At 40.6% G+C, this 19,919-nt stretch overlaps 1 protein-coding gene across 1 annotated transcript in view; it reads right to left on the minus strand.

The window, feature by feature from the left end:
• CSMD3 (CUB and Sushi multiple domains 3) overlaps positions 1–19,919 on the minus strand; it is a 1,177,406-nt gene that overhangs the window by 549,057 nt on the left and 608,430 nt on the right. The gene's annotated exons all lie outside the window — the stretch shown is intronic.

Consider the following 19,919-nt stretch of genomic DNA (forward strand, 5'->3'; position numbering starts at 1 on the left):
AGCTAGACAAAGAGCAGAACCTAAACCAGCAGGTGGTGGCATACTTGGAGTGCAAACTGCCACCCATTATCGAAGATCTGCTGGACTACTGGCCAGCCAAACTGGATTTGTAGCCACAACTGGCCGAGTTTTCCCTTGAAAATCTGTCATTCTCGGGCAGTAGTGTGGCATCAGAGCAGGTGTTTAGTGCGGTGGGGGCCATAGTTACCCCAAGGAGAACTCGCCTGTCCACCCAAAATGTGGAGAGACTGACCTTTGTCAAGATGAATCAGGCGTTGATCAGCCAGGCTTTCCACCCACCGATGCCTGATGGATCAGATTAGATCACCCAAACCTTGACAAAAGAGACAAATTTCTTATGGCTACCTGCCTCAGCTACTATTATGATGCTGCCACCCGCCTGATGCCACACATCTGATGCCAAATGCTCCTTCTTACATCCACCATCGTCAGTGGGTAATGTTATTGCCACCCACCTCCTCATTCTGTCACCGGGTCACTCTGTGGTCTCCTCATGCTGCTGATGCCACCTCCACACTCTGTCATTGTGCCACTCTGTAGCCTCCTCATGCCGCTGCTGCTGCTACTTCAACACTATGTCACTTTGCCACTCTGTGGCCTCCTCATGCTGCTGCTACCTCAACACTATGTCACCTTGCCACTCTGTGGCCTCCTCATGCTTCTGCTGCTGCCACCTCACCACTATGTCACTTGGCCACTCTGTGGTCTCCTCATGCTGCTTCCACCTCACCATTATGTCATTGGGCCACTCTGTGGACTTCTCAACCTGTTCTCCCACCCTCCCCACTCCATGACTGTGCCATTATTTTGCCTTTTTGGCCTGGATGACATCACCATTTATTTGACCCTTCTTCTGATCTGCAAGGAGGAAGTAAAAATGAGACGCACAATGGATCCTGTCTATGTTGCAGCTGTAAGATCTGTATGGTCCCATCAAAATTGGCTTATGATTTGGTAGCCAAAAGCAGGAGTGGGTACAAAACACAGAAGACATGCAAATATTCTATTCACGTCTCATCTTTGTTTTAGATCCACTCCTGTTTTGTTTTTTTACTTTAGCAATACGGATGGATTACTGACCAAATGCTGACCGAATGAAGGCGGATGCTCAACAGACAGGATTCGTTTTTTGGGGGTTATAGCTCTGACGGATCAGAGTAAGGGCAAAATAATCAGTGATGTCAACACAAACTTACTGCTGACACCCTCTCCACTCTGTCCGGGGGGCTCTACTTGTATAAGCGTTTAATAGAGCAGGTTCTGTTGACATTGATGTGGAATCAGCTGACAATGGTGTAAAAGGAGTGTGCTTCTTCTTGGCGCTAACATCGACCTGTAAAGCTGAGTTCCTACTTTAGTTGTTGAGTTATTTGGTCAGTTTTGGCCTGTGACTGTCCAAATAAGGGAAGTGTGCAGTGATTCTAAGAGCGACACCTGTCATCTGCCTGTCATACTGACTCACAGTATTATTTCACTACCATAGCAGACTGCCTATGTGTGTTACTGCAAGGCACAGTGTTCTACAGCACTATACAGGCTCTCTGCATCCAGGAAATAGGTGTTTTTTAACGCGATTCACCGTGAAAAAATTTCAGATCTAATAATTTCGGAAAATTTGGCTAACCGACTGAATCTAATTTTTTTTAAATTCGCTTATCTCTATCTTAATCAAGGGAAAGGGATCATAGCTGAACGGTGCTGATGATATGGTAATAAGGCCAGTCCCTCAGTGCTCCAATTGACTAACTTGCAATTGCCTTATTTGCATGTAAATTTATCTTTAATAGCGGCATGTAGAACCACAAATAAAGTATTGTTTGAATCAGCATGATCAACCCTACCAGGCAGTATACCTGGTTTAACAGGGTGATCCTGCTAGAAGATCCTCTTTAATGAATAATACAATAATATACTTAAATAGTCATGTTAGGAGGTCAAGCCAGGTTTTTCTCTAAGCTCCCAATCTTGTATAATCAGAGGGAGGAATTAAGACTAGCCTTTCATACACCATTCTTAATTAAAAATAGTTTGGTGAAAGATACATAAAAATAATATGGACCTCCGGAGGTCTTTGCATCAGAAATTGAAGTCTATGTCAGCTAGTTATTGGTGTAGATTTCAAGTGTAATTTATGCCAGTTTTCTTGTCTGTGTAAGGGTTGGCGCTCAAGTTGGTGCTACTCCCTATCTGCCATGCACTTAAGTTGACATCAAAACACACACCGGCGGAGGCGTTAGTCTACATACCTTGAGTAGTCCACGAACCTTTGGTTCATCATCACCCGGTGGACCCCAAGCAGAGGGGTTGACTCACAGGCAGTTTGTCTGTATGATTTCATCACTATCACCACTCAACACTGCCCCCCTGCTATCAATGGTTGCCGGTGCAGTATACAATTTTGGCACAGCATTTTGATTTATCCATTCAGTGTCTCGTGTGTATTTGTTTATGTGATGTATATAACCCTGTGGGTGGCGTTTATTGAACCTAGCCACCTCACAATATATTGACCCCCTGAGGAACCCAAGAGTGGGAGAAACGCGTTGGGGTACAGGGACCCATGAAGGCCAACTAGGGTTGTGGACAGTATATACGAGGACAGAGAGTCCCCACCTTCAGGGATCGTCTCTGGGCTGAGTGACACTGCAGGGATATCACAGGGAAAGTTTTATCTTCACTGCATTGTCCCTATGATTGACATACGTACTAAATTACTATCTTGGGACATAGATATTTATGTTTCTTGTTGACCATTAATATAATTATGTATCGGGAATATTTTGGGTTTATTCTTGGACTTTATGTTGATATTTGTTTAAAGACTCATTTACAGTGATGTGGAAATATATGTCTGCTGGAAGTGTTGACTAGTGTTGATCGTGAATATTCAAATTTTTATTGCGAATATTGGCACAGAGAATTAGCGAATATCTAGAATATAGTGCTATATCTTCGTAATCGCAAATATTCTAGATTTTTTTTTCATCAGTACACATGATCCCTTACTACTTCTTGCTTGTGGGCCAATGAGAAGGCTGCAATATCTTTGATTTTAGGAGTAGTATTGATCGCGAATTTTCATATCGCAAATTTTCATCGCAAATTTTCCGATTGCTGATTTTCGGAATCATGAAAATAATGACTGGAGATCATGAATTCTCGAATTCGCGAATATATGACGAATATTCACCCAAATATTCGTGAAATATCGCAAATTCGAATATTGCCCCTGCCGCTCATCACTGGTGTTGACATCAGAACACAATGACGCCATGTCAACCATAATGTTTAGCGATACTGCTGAGAGATCAGCTGATACTGATATGCGGTGGGCAAAGTTGAAAGACATATTCTCCAATTATCCCCCCATTTATACCCTAGGTTATTTTATTTCCATTACCTCCTTAAGAACCCTTCAGTGGTGTCCAGCGCTAAGGGCTGTATTAGAGAGTTATCACCATGTCACATTGTATGTATGTCTAAATCAGACTTAATTTCAACGAATCCTTGCGAGGTCGCATTGTGTTATTTTGGGATTATTTTCAGGTTTATATAGGGTTTGTTTCATCTGTTTATTTCCCAGTGGCTCTATTTATATCTACTGGTGGGAGGTGCACAGGATATATGTTTATAATAGGTTCTATAATTGGATGTATTATAACTGGTATTATCCAGTCTAGTTAGTAAACTATTGTGCTGGTTCCATTTTATTTGGCATGGTGTTTAACCCCGTATATGCCCTGGCTATTTTTCTTTATTGACTTTTGGACCATAAAGCCTGCTCTCTTCTTTACTTTTATTGCTATTTTATTGTGTTATTATTATGTCTTAAAATAAACGGAATAAACTGTGATATACAGCTTCCGATTTATGTGGATTTTAATGACCGATCCTTTTGTCTTCCAAGGAGATAACATGCCGCCTTAGGTGGCTTTCTCCCCTCTTCATAAGGAAAACACATACAGTAGGGGGTCATTTATCATTTCAGGTTGTTTTTTGTGTCGCTGTCAATTATGTCTTTGCTTTCTCCTGTCTGCACCAAATTTATGAAATGGTGCACCTTTATTATTTATGTGGCGTTAGTTTAATGTGGTTTGCACCTTTAAAGTGTAAAAGTACACCAGGTTGTCTAGCGTAGGTTTTGACTTTTAGGTGACTTTTGAAAAGTTGCACATCCAGGCCTCATCTCACTTTTAGCTCTTAAACATAGACTGCTGTGTGAAAAAGGGTGAGGATCACAAAATGTTGCAAATGTAACCAAAGGTTGCAGAACATGTCACAGTTGTCATGACTTGCGACTTTTATAGACCACAAAACTGACGCATCTGATTTGATAAATGTCCCCCATAAACTCTCATAAACTCATGTATAGCAGAAGTTTAGAGTGATAGCTATTGCCAGATTTCCTGGAATAGTTGTTTTCACTTTTCAGGTTCAAAGTGATAATCCTGTGAATGCTGAGACTTTATCCAGAATGTGTTCACTGTATGCAACCTTTCAACCTGGAATACAGCATTTTCAATTCTAATAAGAAGCTTTCATCATTAGATTAGTTTCTGTCTAGTCTCACCCAGTGTTCAGAGGAGTGTGGAGTATAAATTTTGTGTATGAAACAGGAGTAACAAGTTAGTCATTGTGTGCTGGATTGTGGAAAAACAATCCCAGAAGAGTAGGCAGAACCTTATTTTCCTAAATGACATAGTAACTTGATTTTTGCAATGAATGTTTCTCGGTTGCTGCCTTACAGTGAAAGACTATGATTTGCTTCAACAGGTCTAGAATTGCGCATAGCGGGGTCTTAGAAGAACTTCATGGAGAGAAGAATCTACAAACCCATCTGCTTATTTGTACACAGCAGAAACAGTGAGCTCAATGGTGTGTAGGCAAAAAATATCAAATGAGCACCATGGAGGCATATATTCTAAATAAGTAATCTCCCCAGGCACTGCAGTCCAGAGCCCAGTGAGCAAACTGCATTTCCAGATATAAGATTATCTCCACTCTGGTTCATACATAAGCAATGTAGAATTAATTTGCAATTTTCAACAAATGCCATGAATCAGGCTGATTCATATCATGGAAAATCAATAAAGAAGGCAATTTTCAAGTACAGCATTTGTTCATGTTTCTGAGGCAGGGGAACAGTTCACCAGCTATCTGATTTTTAGCAGAATGGTGATGATTTCTAAAGATTCCCTGACTTCTACTTTAGATATATAAGGATGTGTGCCTTATTTAAGGATCTTAAGATCTAAAAGGTCTTGATTGTTACCTTTAAATAAAAGATAGAACTCATCATGGCTTCAAGGATGAATTTTTTTCCCCAGATAATGTACCATCCACTATCTATAAAAATTAGAGTATTTTTATATATGTGTCTGATAGGGTCCTGTTCGACAATCATAGAGAAAGAGTGACCCCCATCCAAAATGCTAACTTCATAGTAGTACAATAAAAATTATACCCCAAACTTTCCTTAGGAACCTCTTGCAACTTCGTTGAAATGTGACCATTTTTTATCAAATAACTTAACTTTATTTATTGATCAGATCAGATAATTTTTAATTTAAATTTCTAATATATAATGGGGTTAGTTTGTGCAATCTAGTCTTTATCAGTTAATGCTCTCCAAATAAATATTGCACCTAGCTTCTCGCAATGCAGCCCTAAGATCCATACAACAGATTAAAATTAAATTGTTATCTGTGCAGCTTAGGTCTACTCTATAAGAGATACAATAATTTAAGTTCTTAATAAAATTAGATTTGGTACAAAAGGGAGCCCCTCACAGGTTTTAGAGCAGAAATTTTGGATATATGTAGGTTCTAAGAACAATGAAAATTTGGATTATGATCTATTATGGACTAAATGATGTTTTGAAAACCCCTTGCTAAAAATTGCAATCTATGCTTTCTTTAATTTGCATCAAAATCAGTTTTTCCATGGAAAGTCCTACCCCTTCTTACTAAACCTCGCCAAAGTTTTCAATAAAATGTAGCATACACCATAATTTGTGACTTTTCAATGTAATGCTACAATTACAGTCAGGTCCATAAATATTGGGACATCAACACAATTCTAACATTTTTGGCTCTATACACCACCACAATGGATTTGAAATGAAACGAACAAAATGTGCTTTAACTGCAGACTGTCAGCTTTAATTTGAGGGTATTTACATCCAAATCAGGTGAACGGTGTAGGAATTACAACAGTTTGTATATGTGCCTCCCACTTGTTAAGGGACCAAAAGTAATGGGACAGAATAATAATCATAAATCAAACTTTCACTTTTTAATACTTGGTTGCACATCCTTTGCAGTCAATTACAGCCTGAAGTCTGGAATGCATAGACATCACAAGACGCTGGGTTTCATCCCTGGTGATGCTTTGCCAGGCCTCTAAAGCAACTGTCTTCAGTTCCTGCTTGTTCTTGGGGCATTTTCCCTTCAGTTTTGTCTTCAGCAAGTGAAATGCATGCTCAATCGGATTCAGGTCAGGTGATTGACTTGGCCATTGCATAACATTCCACTTCTTTCCCTTAATAAACTCTTTGGTTGCTTTTGCAGTATGCTTTGGGTCATTGTCCATCTGCACTGTGAAGCGCCGTCCAATGAGTTCTGAAGCATTTGGCTGAATATGAGCAGATAATATTGCCCGAAACCCTTCAGAATTCATCCTGCTGCTTTTATCAGCAGTTGCATCATCAATAAATACAAGAGAACCAGTTCCGTTGGCAGCCATACATGTCCACGCAATGACACTACCACCACCATGCTTCACTGATGAGGTGGTATGCTTAGGATCATGAGCAGTTCCTTTCCTTCTCCATACTCTTCTCTTCCCATCTCTCTGGTACAAGTTGGTCTTGGTCTCATCTGTCCATAGGATGTTGTTCCAGAACTGTGAAGGCTTTTTTAGATGTCGTTTGGCAAACTCTAATCTGGCCTTCCTGTTTTTGAGGCTCACCAATGGTTTACATCTTGTGGTGAACCCTCTGTATTCACTCTGGTGAAGTCTTCTCTTGATTGTTGACTTTGACACATACACCTACCTCCTGGAGAGTGTTCTTGATCTGGCCAACTGTTGTGAAGGGTGTTTTCTTCACCAGGGAAAGAATTCTTCGGTCATCCACCACAGTTGTTTTCCATGGTCTTCCAGGTCTTTTGGTGTTGCTGAGCTCACCGGTGCGTTCCTTCTTTTTGAGAATGTTCCAAACAGTTCTCTTGGCCGCGCCTAATGTTTTTGCTATCTCTCTGATGGGTTTGTTTTGTTTTTTCAGCCTAATGATGGCTTGCTTCACTGATAGTGACAGCTCTTTGGATCTCATCTTGAGAGTTGACAGCAACAGATTCCAAATGCAAATAGCACACTTGAAATGAACTCTGGACCTTTTATCTGCTCATTGTAATTGGGATAATGAGGGAATAATACACACCTGGCCATGGAACAGCTGAGAAGCCGATTGTCCCATTACTTTTGGTTCCTTAACAAGTGGGAGGCACATATGCAAACTGTTTAAATTCCTACACCGTTCACCTGATTTGGATGTAAATACCCTGAAATTAAAGCTGACAGTCTGCAGTTAAAGCACATCTTGTTCGTTTAATTTCAAATCCATTGTGGTGGTGTATAGAGCCAAAAATGTTAGAATTGTGTCGATGTCCCAATATTTATGGACCTGACTGTATGTTAGAAATGCAATAACTTATTTCCTCCATTGCATTTTTTTTTTTTTGGGGGGGGAAGATATATACAGTACAGACCAAAAGTTTGGACACACCTTCTCATTCAAAGAGTTTTCTTTATTTTCATGACTATGAAGGCATCAAAACTATGAATTAACACATGTGGAATTATATACATAACAAACAAGTGTGAAACAACTGAAAATATGTCATATTCTAGGTTCTTCAAAGTAGCCACCTTTTGCTTTGATTACTGCTTTGCACACTCTTGGCATTCTCTTGATGAGCTTCAAGAGGTAGTCCCCTGAAATGGTCTTCCAACAGTCTTGAAGGAGTTCCCAGAGATGCTTAGCACTTGTTGGCCCTTTTGCCTTCACTCTGCGGTCCAGCTCACCCCAAACCATCTCGATTGGGTTCAGGTCCGGTGACTGTGGAAGCCAGGTCATCTGGCGCAGCACCCCATCACTCTCCTTCATGGTCAAATAGCCCTTACTTTCAAAGTTTTCCCAATTTCTTAAAGTAATGATGGCCACTCGTTTTTCTTTACTTAGCTGCTTTTTTCTTGCCATAATACAAATTCTAACAGTCTATTCAGTAGGACTATCAGCTGTGTATCCACCTGACTTCTCCTCAACGCAACTGATGGTCCCAACCCCATTTATAAGGCAAGAAATCCCACTTATTAAACCTGACAAGGCACACCTGTGAAGTGAAAACCATTTCAGGGGTCTACCTCTTGAAGCTCATCAAGAGAATGCCAAGAGTGTGCAAAGCAGTAATCAAAGCAAAAGGTGGCTACTTTGAAGAACCTAGAATATGACATATTTTCAGTTGTTTCACACTTGTTTGTTATGTATATAATTCCACATGTGTTAATTCATAGTTTTGATGCCTTCAGTGTGAATCTACAATTTTCATAGTCATGAAAATAAAGAAAACTCTTTGAATGAGAAGGTGTGTCCAAACTTTTGGTCTGTACTGTATATTATTTTTTTTTTTTTGGGGGGGGGGTATCTATTCTAGCATATTTCCCGTGCTTTTTCTTCTCTTTTTTCAAACTAGATCTGTGGCATTACAAGCAATCCTTTTCTGTTTATAGTCTTTTTCACAGTTTTTCATATTAAGGATGTATGTATTTAAAATGTAAAAAAAAAGTCACCCATGATCATCTTTAAAGGAACTCAAATGTTTGATTTAATATAGCTATCATATTGAAAACAAAACTATTGGGCACAGTATGCTTTCTGCTTACTAATGGGTCTCAACCGATGACATTTCTTGGCATTTACAAAAATAACATCTGTATGATTAATGCCTTTGTGTCTTAACACTAGGAGAAATGTAATACATGGAAACATATAATAAGATACAACATTAACATTGGAATAGGTGTCAACCCAACATGACCTGCTATGATAGCATTGCAAATTAAAATAACAAGCATCATCTTTAACCCCTTAAGGACGCAGGGCGTATCGGTACGCCCTATTTCCCGAGTCCTTAAGGACTCAGGGCGTACCGGAACGTCCTAACTTGAAATCGGCATTTCGGCGCCCCAGGGGTTAATCGGAACGGGATTTCGGCTGAAATCATTCAGCCGGCATCCCGTAACAATGCAGGGGGGGGTCATTTGACCCCCCCGCATCGACGATCACAGAAAACCGCAGGTCAATTCAGACCTGCGGTTTTCTGCGTTTCCGGTCCATTCGGGTGTCCTGTGACCCGATGAACCGGAAAAAGACTGCGATCGGTGGCGTAATTATACACCACCTATCGCAGTCCGAGGATTTGGAGAGGCGGTGCTGGCCCTGGTGCTGATGCCTGCTGTCCAGGGTGCTGATTGGTGCAGGGGAGAGAGGCGCGAGATTCAAACTTCCTGCGCTCCTCTCTCCCCTCCTCTTCCTGTCCAGGACCCTGACCGTGCAGCACCGTCCAGAACCAGCTCCTGTGTACCCCTAGTCGGCATCCCTCACCCTCCTGCACCCATCGCCACCCAGGTAGGTTAGGGTCAGTGAGGTAGAGGCACCGTTAGGCACCGTTCCCCACCACCAGCCCCCCCCTCCCCTGACCACCAGCCCCCTTACCACCACTTTTTTTTTTTCTGCGTGCGCTGACTGGCCGTCACTTTTTAGCGTCCGTCCACTGTTAGCGCATCGCACCCCACCGACCGCTGATCAGCGTTGTACCGCTGATCAGCAAGTTTGAACTTTTTTTTTTCCTAACACTTGCCCTTTCTTTTTTTGCCTTTTTTAGTACGCGAACACCCGTTGCCCACACACACACGCACATATAATAAAGGTTTACACACACGCACACCTACACGCACACACACCCATGGCCCGCCGGATGTTCTCGGCCGAGGAGGCATACGCCCAGATTGCCTCCGACTCTGAGAGCCCCAGTGAGGATGAGGATGACCCCACGTTCCTTTTATCATCCGCATCCTCCTCATCATCATCTGATGACGATGAGCCACCAAGGCGGCGGAGACGCCGCCAGGCGGAGCCAGGGGCCCCACATGCTAGGGATCCTGTGGCCCACCCTAGTACGAGCCGCCCTGGGGTTCGTACTGGTTTCCCGGCCCACCAAATAAGTCCACCTGCCGATGAACTTAGCTGGTGTCCCCCAGTGGACTTTGAGCCTGAGATTCCGGATTTTGCTGGCAATCCTGGAATCCAGATTCCCACAGTGGGGTTTACTGAAATTGACTATTTTTTATTTTTTTTCAGTAACCCACTGGTGAATCTGATGGTGGAGCAGACGAATCTGTACGCCCAACAGTTCGTCGCTCAAAACCCAGGCTCATTTTTGGCTAGACCCGGTGGCTTGACGCCGGTCAGTGCAGCCGAGATGAGGACATTTTGGGGCCTCGTGCTGCATATGGGTCTAGTCCAAAAACCCAGTGTCAGGCAATACTGGAGTGGGGACGTCCTATACCAGACCCCACTGTACAGTATGGTCATGACACGTCCCCGGTTTGAGGCCATCCGGAAATGTCTGCATTATTCCGATAATGCAGCATGTCCACCCCAAGGTCATCCTGCCTATGACCGGCTGTATAAGATACAGCCGGTCATCGATCACTTTGGGGCCACATTTCAGCAGGCCTACGTACCTGGAAGGGAGGTCGCGGTTGATGATTCTCTCGTTGCGTTCAAGGGGAGACTCAGTTTCCGCCAATATATTCCCACAAAGCGGGCGAGGTATGGCGTGAAGCTATACAAAATTTGTGAGAGTACCTCAGGGTACACTTACAAATTTCGTGTGTAGAGGGGCGAGATTCCCGGATTCAACCCCCAGAATGTCCCCCCACTCTGGGTGTTACCGGGAAACTCGTGTGGGACCTTATGTACCCACTGCTGGATAACGGTTACCACTTGTACGTGGACAACTTTTATACCAGCATTCCCTTGTTCAGGTCCCTTGCCGCCAGATCCACGTTCGCTTGTGGGACCGTGCGGAAAAATCAACGCGGCCTCCCTGCCTACCCCCTCCAGGTACCTATCCCCAGGGGTGAGACCCGTGCACTTACCAGTGGAAACCTGTTGCTGGTCAGGTATAAGGACAAGAGGGATGTCCTTATGCTGTCCACAATCCACGGTAACAGCACCACCCCTGTCCCTGTGCGAGGTACCGCGGCAACGGTCCTCAAGCCCGATTGTATCGTCGACTACAATCGGTATATGGGAGGAGTTGATCTCTCTGATCAAGTCCTCACGCCATATAACGCCATGCGCAAAACCCGGGCATGGTACAAAAAAGTTGCGGTCTACTTGGTGCAGGTTGCCATGTACAACTCTTTTGTACTATCCCGAAGCGCTGGCAGCACAGGGACATTCCTCCAATTCTATGAGGCAGTCCTCAAGGACCTGATCTTTTCAGACCGGGAAAGAGCAGGCCAGAGTACCTCGGGAATTGGAGGCGCCCGGATCGTCCCCCATACTGGAAAGAAGGGACAAACCCAAAAAAAGTGCAGAGTGTGTCGCAGGAGGGGGATACGGAAGGACACCACTACTCAGTGTGACACTTGCCCCGATCATCCGGGCCTCTGCGTTATCGATTGCTTCAGGGAGTATCACACTTCCATGGAGTACAAAATTTTTATAATCCCCAACAGTCCACTAGAGAACATAAAAAACTATGGCTCTCAGACTTTGGAGACACGGAAAAAAAAAAATCCCAAAAAAATATTAGTTTTAGTGCAGGCATCCTCAAACTGCGGCCCTCCAGATGTTGTAAAACTATTACTCCCAGCATGCCCAGACAACCTACAGCCATCAGCAGGGCATGGTGGGAATTGTAGTTTTACAACATCTGGAGGGCCGCAGTTTTTAGGATGCCTGCTTAGTGTCTCCAAAGTCTGAGAACCATACATATTGGGCATCGTCGCGTGCGTAAAAGTCGTCGCTATAAAAATAACTTTTGCCCAAACGCCTCGGATGAACGGTGTTAAAAATATTAAATAAAAACGGTGCCAAAACACCAATTTTTGGGCAAAATTTCCATTTGAATCCTTTTTGCCGGTAATAAAGCAAGGGTTAACAGCCAAACAAAACTCAATATTTATGGCCCTGATTCTGTAGTTTGCAGAAACACCCCATATGTGGTCATAAATGGTTATTTAGCCACACGGCAGGGCATAGAACGAAGGGAACTCCATATGGTTTCTAGAAGGCAGATTTTGATGGACAGTTTTTTTTTTGACACCAAGTCCCATTAGAAGCCCCCCTGATGTAGCCTAGACTATAAACTCCAAAAAAGTGACCCCATCTAAGAAACTACACCCCTCAAGGTATTCAAAAGTTACTTTACAAACTATGTTAACCCTTTAGGTGTTCCACAAAACTAAATAGCGAATGTAGAAACAATTTTAGAATTTTTTTTTGTTACATTGCCTCAAAAAAGAGTAATATAGAGCAACCAAAAATCATATTTACCCCTAAAATAGTCCCAAAACAACAACCACCTTATCCTGTAGTTTCCTAGATGGGGTCACTTTTGTGGAGTTTCTACTCTAGGGGTGCATCAGGGGGCTTGAAAGGGTACATGGTGTAAATAAACCAGTCCAGCAAAATCTGCCTTCCAAAAACCATATGACGTGCCCCTTCTTCTATGTCCTGCCGTTTAGCCAAATAGTAGTTTACGACCACATATGGGGTGTTTCTGCAAACTACAGAATCGGGGCAACCCATTTTGAGTTTTGTTTGGCAGTTAACCCTTGTTTTACTCCTGGAAAAAATTGATTATATTGGAAAATTTTCCAAAAAATAGAAATTTCTAAATTGTTTCTCCATCTGCCATCAACTCTTGTGGAACACCTAAAGGGTTAACAAAGTTTGTAAACCCAGTTTTGAATACCTTGAGGGGTGTACTTTCTTAGATGGAGTCACTATTTTGAAATTTCTATTCTAGGGGTGCAACAGGGGGCTTCAAATGGGACATGGTATAAACAAAACCAGTCCTCCAAAATCTGCCTTCCAAAACCCATATGGTGTTCCCCTCCTTCTATGTGCTCCCGTTCGGCCAAACAGTAGTTTACGACCACATATGGGGTGTTTCTGCAAACTACAGAATCGGGGCAACCCATTTTGAGTTTTGTTTGGCAGTTAACCCTTGTTTTACTCCTGGAAAAAATTGATTATATTGGAAAATTTTCCAAAAAATATAAATTTCAAAATTGTTTCTCCATCTGCCATCAACTCTTGTGGAACACCTAAAGGGTTAACAAAGTTTGTAAACCCAGTTTTGAATACCTTGAGGGGTGTACTTTCTTAGATGGAGTCACTTTTTTGAAATTTCTATTCTAGGGGTGCAACAGGGGGCTTCAAATGGGACATGGTATAAACAAAACCAGTCCTGCAAAATCTGCCTTCCAAAACCCATATGGTGTTCCCCTCCTTCTATGTGCTCCCGTTCGGCCAAACGGTAGTTTACGACCACATATGGGGTGTTTCTGCAAACTACAGAATCGGGGCAACCCATTTTGAGTTTTGTTTGGCAGTTAACCCTTGTTTTACTCCTGGAAAAAAATTATTATATTGGAAAATTTTCCAAAAAATAGAAATTTCAAAATTGTTTCTCCATCTGCCATCAACTCTTGTGGAAGACCTAAAGGGTTAATAAAGTTTGAAAAAACAGTTTTGAATACCTTGAGGGGTGTAGTTTCTAGAATGGGGTCATTTTTGGGAGGTTTCTATTATCTAAGCCTCACAATATGACTTCAAACCTGAACTGGTCCATAAAAAGTGGGATTTTGAAGATTTCTGAAAATTTCAAAATTTGCTTCTAAACTTCTAAGCCTTGTAACATCCCCAAAAAATAAAATATCATTCCCAAAATGCTACAAACATGAAGTAGACATATGGGGAATGTAAAGTCATCACAATTTTTGGAGTTATTACTATGTATTACAGAGGTAGAGAAACTGAAACTTTGAAATTTGCTAATTTTTCAAAATTTTCGGTAAAAATTGTATTTTTTTATGCAAAAAAATTCACTTTTTTGACCCAATTTTAGCAGTGTCATGAAGTACAATATGTGACGAAAAAACAATCTCAGAACGGCCTGGGTAAGTCAAAGCGTTTTAAAGTTATGAGCACTTAAAGTGACACTGGTCAGATTTGCAAAAAATGGCCAAGTCCTTAAGGTGAAATAGGGCTGAGTCCTTAAGGGGTTAAAGGCCAAGCATTCTACATTTGTTTTTGTGAAATATTTCCATGTCTTGTATCTCATCTTGTGTGTCCATTTTTTTTCCAATTTCAATTTTGCAACATAAACAACATTGACCTAAAATAACTCCAGTCATCTCAATTAATTGGTACTTCTACATTCCAGATGCTATACATTGCATTTTCTTAGCACACTTTTGACATCTTTTCCTGTGCTTAAGGCAATGGATAATATAGTATTAATATACTCTCATTGACAAAATATTTCACCCAGATAGAAATGTCAGATTGCTACAAAACCTGGCATTTAGATATTTCTCACAAGATATATAAATGATTACAGGCGTGGTCTGATTAGACACTAAGTCTTGCCCATCTTTCCTATAAAAAGGCTTTCAGAGGCTATTTTAGGTAGTGCACATCTTGGTAAAAGATTGCTGACTGCTAGATGTGACTTTACACTGCACTTGAAGACATTTTGCCCAGTTGATATGCTTTGAGAGGGGGCACATCATTGGACTGAGAAAGGTAGGAGAGTTGTTTTATGAACTGTCCACCATCTAAGCCTTTGTGACCCAGCTGTTAAGAGGTGTTGGGAGCGGTGGTTACATATAGGCATGCACATGGGCTAAGGATGGCCCAGTTACACACCCAGTATAGAGAATTATTTGATCCACTTACAAGCATGAGCAACTCCCACAATTTTGTTGTCCACCGTCCAGACACATGTGCCACCTATTTACATATACCCATCGCTGTCCAGACCATTTCCATGTGCTTAGCAGAAGGAAATTTGGTATCATGGAATCCATTAACTTTCTTGTCATTGATAGCCAGCCATAGCCACCTTCTTTTGCAATGGTGTTATGAATGAAAAACCTGGACTAAACTATGTCATCTTTAGTGACAAATCCATGTCCTATTTAGACTCTGAGCCCAGTGGGGTCCAAGTATGGAAGCCTCATGGTGAGCACTTCAATTCTACCTTTGCTTTGGAGGAACACACTGCCCCAACTGTTGGTGTGATGATCTGCAGAGCCATTACATACGACAGCCAGTCACCTCTAGTAGTGATATGAAGGACACTAACAGCTTCATTATATATGCAGAACATCCTGCGGCCACTTGTGTTACCTCTCATGGCAGAGCTTCCAACTAGCTTTTTTTCATCAGGATATTGTTCACTTATACACAGCAAGGGTTTCCAAGGAAAGTCTCCACCAGATTGCAACACTTTCATATTCTGTCTGATTGGCAAATTTATCACCAATCAAGCATTTATAGGACCTGTTGTAATGCCAGCTTCAGCAACCTGATGCCATGTGTTCAGCAGGACACCATACAGAAATTGCATGCTTCCATGCCCAACTATATCTCATCTTGTATCAAGGCTAGAGGTTTTATTCAATTTCAACAAATCCTTCTTGGTGCATTTTTTGGGCAATGAGTACAGTTTCACTTTATTCCTCTGGAAAGTCCATTCATTTCCTAGTTTCCTAATGCGCTATTGTTATAGGTGACATATGGCTATACAGAGCTGCCTTAGAGAGGTCAGCCACTTTTTACCTCATTTTGACCAAAAATTATAATTTTATTCAAGCACCAAAGTGATATTCAGTTGAACTCATCCTTACCACTAAGGCTTTATTCACATTTCCCTTCACTTCCACAGAACTTATAGGAAAACAGACAGAGAATAAGGGCCTTCTTTAATATCAATGCACTTGGCCCTATCAGACAGAAAAACACTGCAGTGTTAGGCAAAACCACATGTCAAAAAATCTGGTTTATAATCATTTCCATTGAAGACATGCCAGGTTTCATCAAATGTTTTGTAGCAACTTCAATTTTTTGCAACAAAAAGTTGAAAAGAAACTGACATCTACAGTAAACAGAGCTGATGTTTACAATGGAATTCATCTTAAGCCAAAGGAAAACAAAAATGTCTGATCTTATGACAGTGAGCAAATTTTGAACTAGCCCTAATGGTGACAGCCTACAAAATAAATGTAAAATCCTATAGATGACTTTGGTCAACAAAAAAGTAAAACACTTGAATACTAAGTAGTAAAAAAAAATAAAAAAAATAACAATCCTTTGTCTTTTCCCTTAAACATGGTTATTTGATTAGAGCAATTATTTTTTTCATGCCCTGTCATATCACAAGGTGGCCATACCCAGTCTAAAGTTGATCAAAATCGATGATTTCAACCAAAACAAACCTTTGTCAGGTGAAACAATGAATCATTTTTTTTGTAGCCATTCAATGACTGACAGACAGACTATTATCATTTGAATAAAAGTTTAATATTTTCATCCGACGGTCAAAAAAATATTTCATTCAAAGAAAGATTGTTTTTGAACAAAATATCATTCATCCATCAGCCAGTTTCACTGGACACATATGGGCAGTTTGAACAAATGTTATGACCAATATGGACTACAATGTGTATGGCTGTGTCTGTGTAAGCAACGTTCACCAGATGTTCAGTTGATGCAGCTGTTCAACCACCAACCAACTTCTATCTAATGTGTATGGCCTTAACAAAGATAAAACAGAGAGGTCTACAATGGGAAACTTCACATTATTAATTATTGTTGCTGAAAAGTCACTGGACCATGTTTTCATGGTCACCCATTGATTTCCCTGTCTCTTGATTTAGGAGATTGTTCCTTGTGAGGCCAATTTTAATTATTAGGATTTGCCAGCTACAAATACAAATTGTAAAATTGATACAAGGCACAGTAAAAGGTAAAATATGTTTCATTCTCAATATTATTAAACATCTAAATAAAAATCCAATTTAAATTTAGGATAATCTCCAGCTTGGCCACATCTTTTTTTAAAACCCCCAAAAAAAGATTAGAAGCAAGCTAGAGCAAGCACATCTTCTCAGAAGTAAATAGTACTTTATATGAACGGAATTATAAATCTGTCACGTTGACACGTTACAGATATATAATCCTTAATTGTGGCTCAGTGCATCAACATAATGATTTTGATACAACATACAAATCTTATTTGACAAAATGTGTTAGCTTCTGCTTTTCTCCAATTCTTACAAGAGATATTTATTCATGTACCTCCAATTTATTTTATTATATTAGAATAACCCTCAACTTTTGAGAAACATGATGAAAGTATACTCCTAGAAGTTAAAAATGCAAATCAACATTTTGCTAATGATGTCAGTGTAGACATATTTATTTATCTTGTACCAAAAATATTAAAATTAAAAGAGGGCAATCAATTTGAGTTGGGTACCATTATAGGAATTTAGTAATGATAAGGTTCAACTGCAAGTCTCTTGACATATACAGTACAGACCAAAAGTTTGGACACACCTTCTCATTCAAAGAGTTTTCTTTATTTTCGTGACTATGAAGGCATCAAAACTATGAATTAACACATGTGGAATTATATACATAACAAACAAGTGTGAGACAACTGAAAATATGTCATATTCTAGGTTCTTCAAAGTAGCCACCTTTTGCTTTGATTACTACTTTGCACACTCTTGGTATTCTCTTGATGAGCTTCAAGAGGTAGTCCCCTGAAATGGTCCTTCAACAGTCTTAAAGGGGTTCCCAGAGATGCTTAGCACTTGTTGGCCCTTTTGCCTTCACTCTGTGGTCCAGCTCACCCCAAACCATCTCGATTGCGTTCAGGTCCTGTGACATCTGGCGCAGCACCCCATCACTCTCCTTCATGGTCAAATAGCCCTTACTTTCAAAGTTTTCCCAATTTCTTAAAGTAATGATGGCCACTCGTTTTTCTTTACTTAGCTGCTTTTTTCTTGCCATAATACAAATTCTAACAGTCTATTCAGTAGGACTATCAGCTGTGTATCCACCTGACTTCTCCTCAACGCAACTGATGGTCCCAACCCCATTTATAAGGCAAGAAATCCCACTTATTAAACCTGACAAGGCACACCTGTGAAGTGAAAACCATTTCAGGGGACTACCTCTTGGAGCTCATCAAGAGAATGCCAAGAGTGTGCAAAGCAGTAATCAAAGCAAAAGGTGGCTACTTTGAAGAACCTAGAATATGACATATTTTCAATTGTTTCACACTTGTTTGTTATGTATATAATTCCACATGTGTTAATTCATAGTTTTGATGCCTTCAGTGTGAATCTACAATTTTCATAGTCATGAAAATAAAGAAAACTCTTTGAATGAGAAGGTGTGTCCAAACTTTTGGTCTGTACTATACATTTACATGCTCATAGACTTTCTCAGACAAATAAATGCTAAAAGGCTACTTTGTTGGTGTGCCGCTTGCTGGGATACATCAGGTTCCCATGTCCACAACTGTATCATAAAAAGCAGAAGTCTAGAAACATCTTCAGCAGGATCATTTGAGGTGGTTCCACCAAATGAAAACATTAAAACTAAGAAGTAGTACCTATTATAAGGCTTAGTGGCCAGTGCAAAAACTTCATGATTTTATGTTTTTTGTTTAAATATAGATATTGACATGGAAAATTAAAAATATTAATCAAAAATGCTTAAAAAATATGTTTAACATAAAAATGTGATTTAAAGAATAGGTCATTTTCTGATGACACATTCCCTTTAAATTTTTCCTAACTTTATAAACTAGACCTATGATCACTTTAAAAATATCCTTTATTCAATAATATTAAAAAGTCATACTCAAAAGCATGGGAAAGAGTCCACATAACATTGGTTCAATCCAACATTAAGCTAAATGAGCTAACCCTCATAAGTTACAAAAACCTTCAAGATATCAACACAGGCTTGATAATGTAGCACTTATCCACACCAGTGACCCTCACTCACCCCCACATTTTCACAAAAGTGCTTCATTCGGGCATCTAACATGTATTGAAAACTCCAACTCCCACTCGATTGCGAGAGAAAAAGAATTTGTCTGGATTTCAACATGGTGAAACCATTTATTATGGTAGGATAAGCTACTTATTCCCCTCTTCCCATTCTCAAGCAGACCATACATATTTTGGGGAAACAGGACAGATAGCTGTTGTCAATTTAAGGTATGCTTGACACTAGAGATGAGCGAATCAAATCCTACAAAGTGGATTTCAATCCGAATTTCAGGATACCTTTGATTTGCCTCGAAGCCAAATTAGCAATTGTAGGTGGTAAGTTTGATTTAATTTTTTTTTATTGTTAATTTTACATAGTTTTTACACTCAGATGTTGCAATCATGTATGAACGCGGCAAATGAGGGGTACAATGATGGGGCGGTGCTATTGCAGCTCCCTGTCATTACACCCACTACTTACAAAAAAATGCGCTTCGTGACAAAGTAATTAGTCACTAAGCAATTTTTTTTGTAAAATTCGGCAAATCAGCCGAATCGAACTTTTGAAAAATTCACTCATCTCTACTTGACACACTTATAATGTGGGTATAACAGTTGCAGCATCCATTTCCCACAGCACTCTACTGAACCAGACAAGTTACTATGGGAAGCTAAAATATGACCGTGTTACAATCTGATGGCTTTCCTTACAGGGATATTTAATTATGTTTACCCATTATTTGTGA

This window comes from Bufo bufo, chromosome 5 (genome assembly GCF_905171765.1).
Source record: "Bufo bufo chromosome 5, aBufBuf1.1, whole genome shotgun sequence".
Lineage (NCBI taxonomy): Eukaryota > Metazoa > Chordata > Amphibia > Anura > Bufonidae > Bufo > Bufo bufo.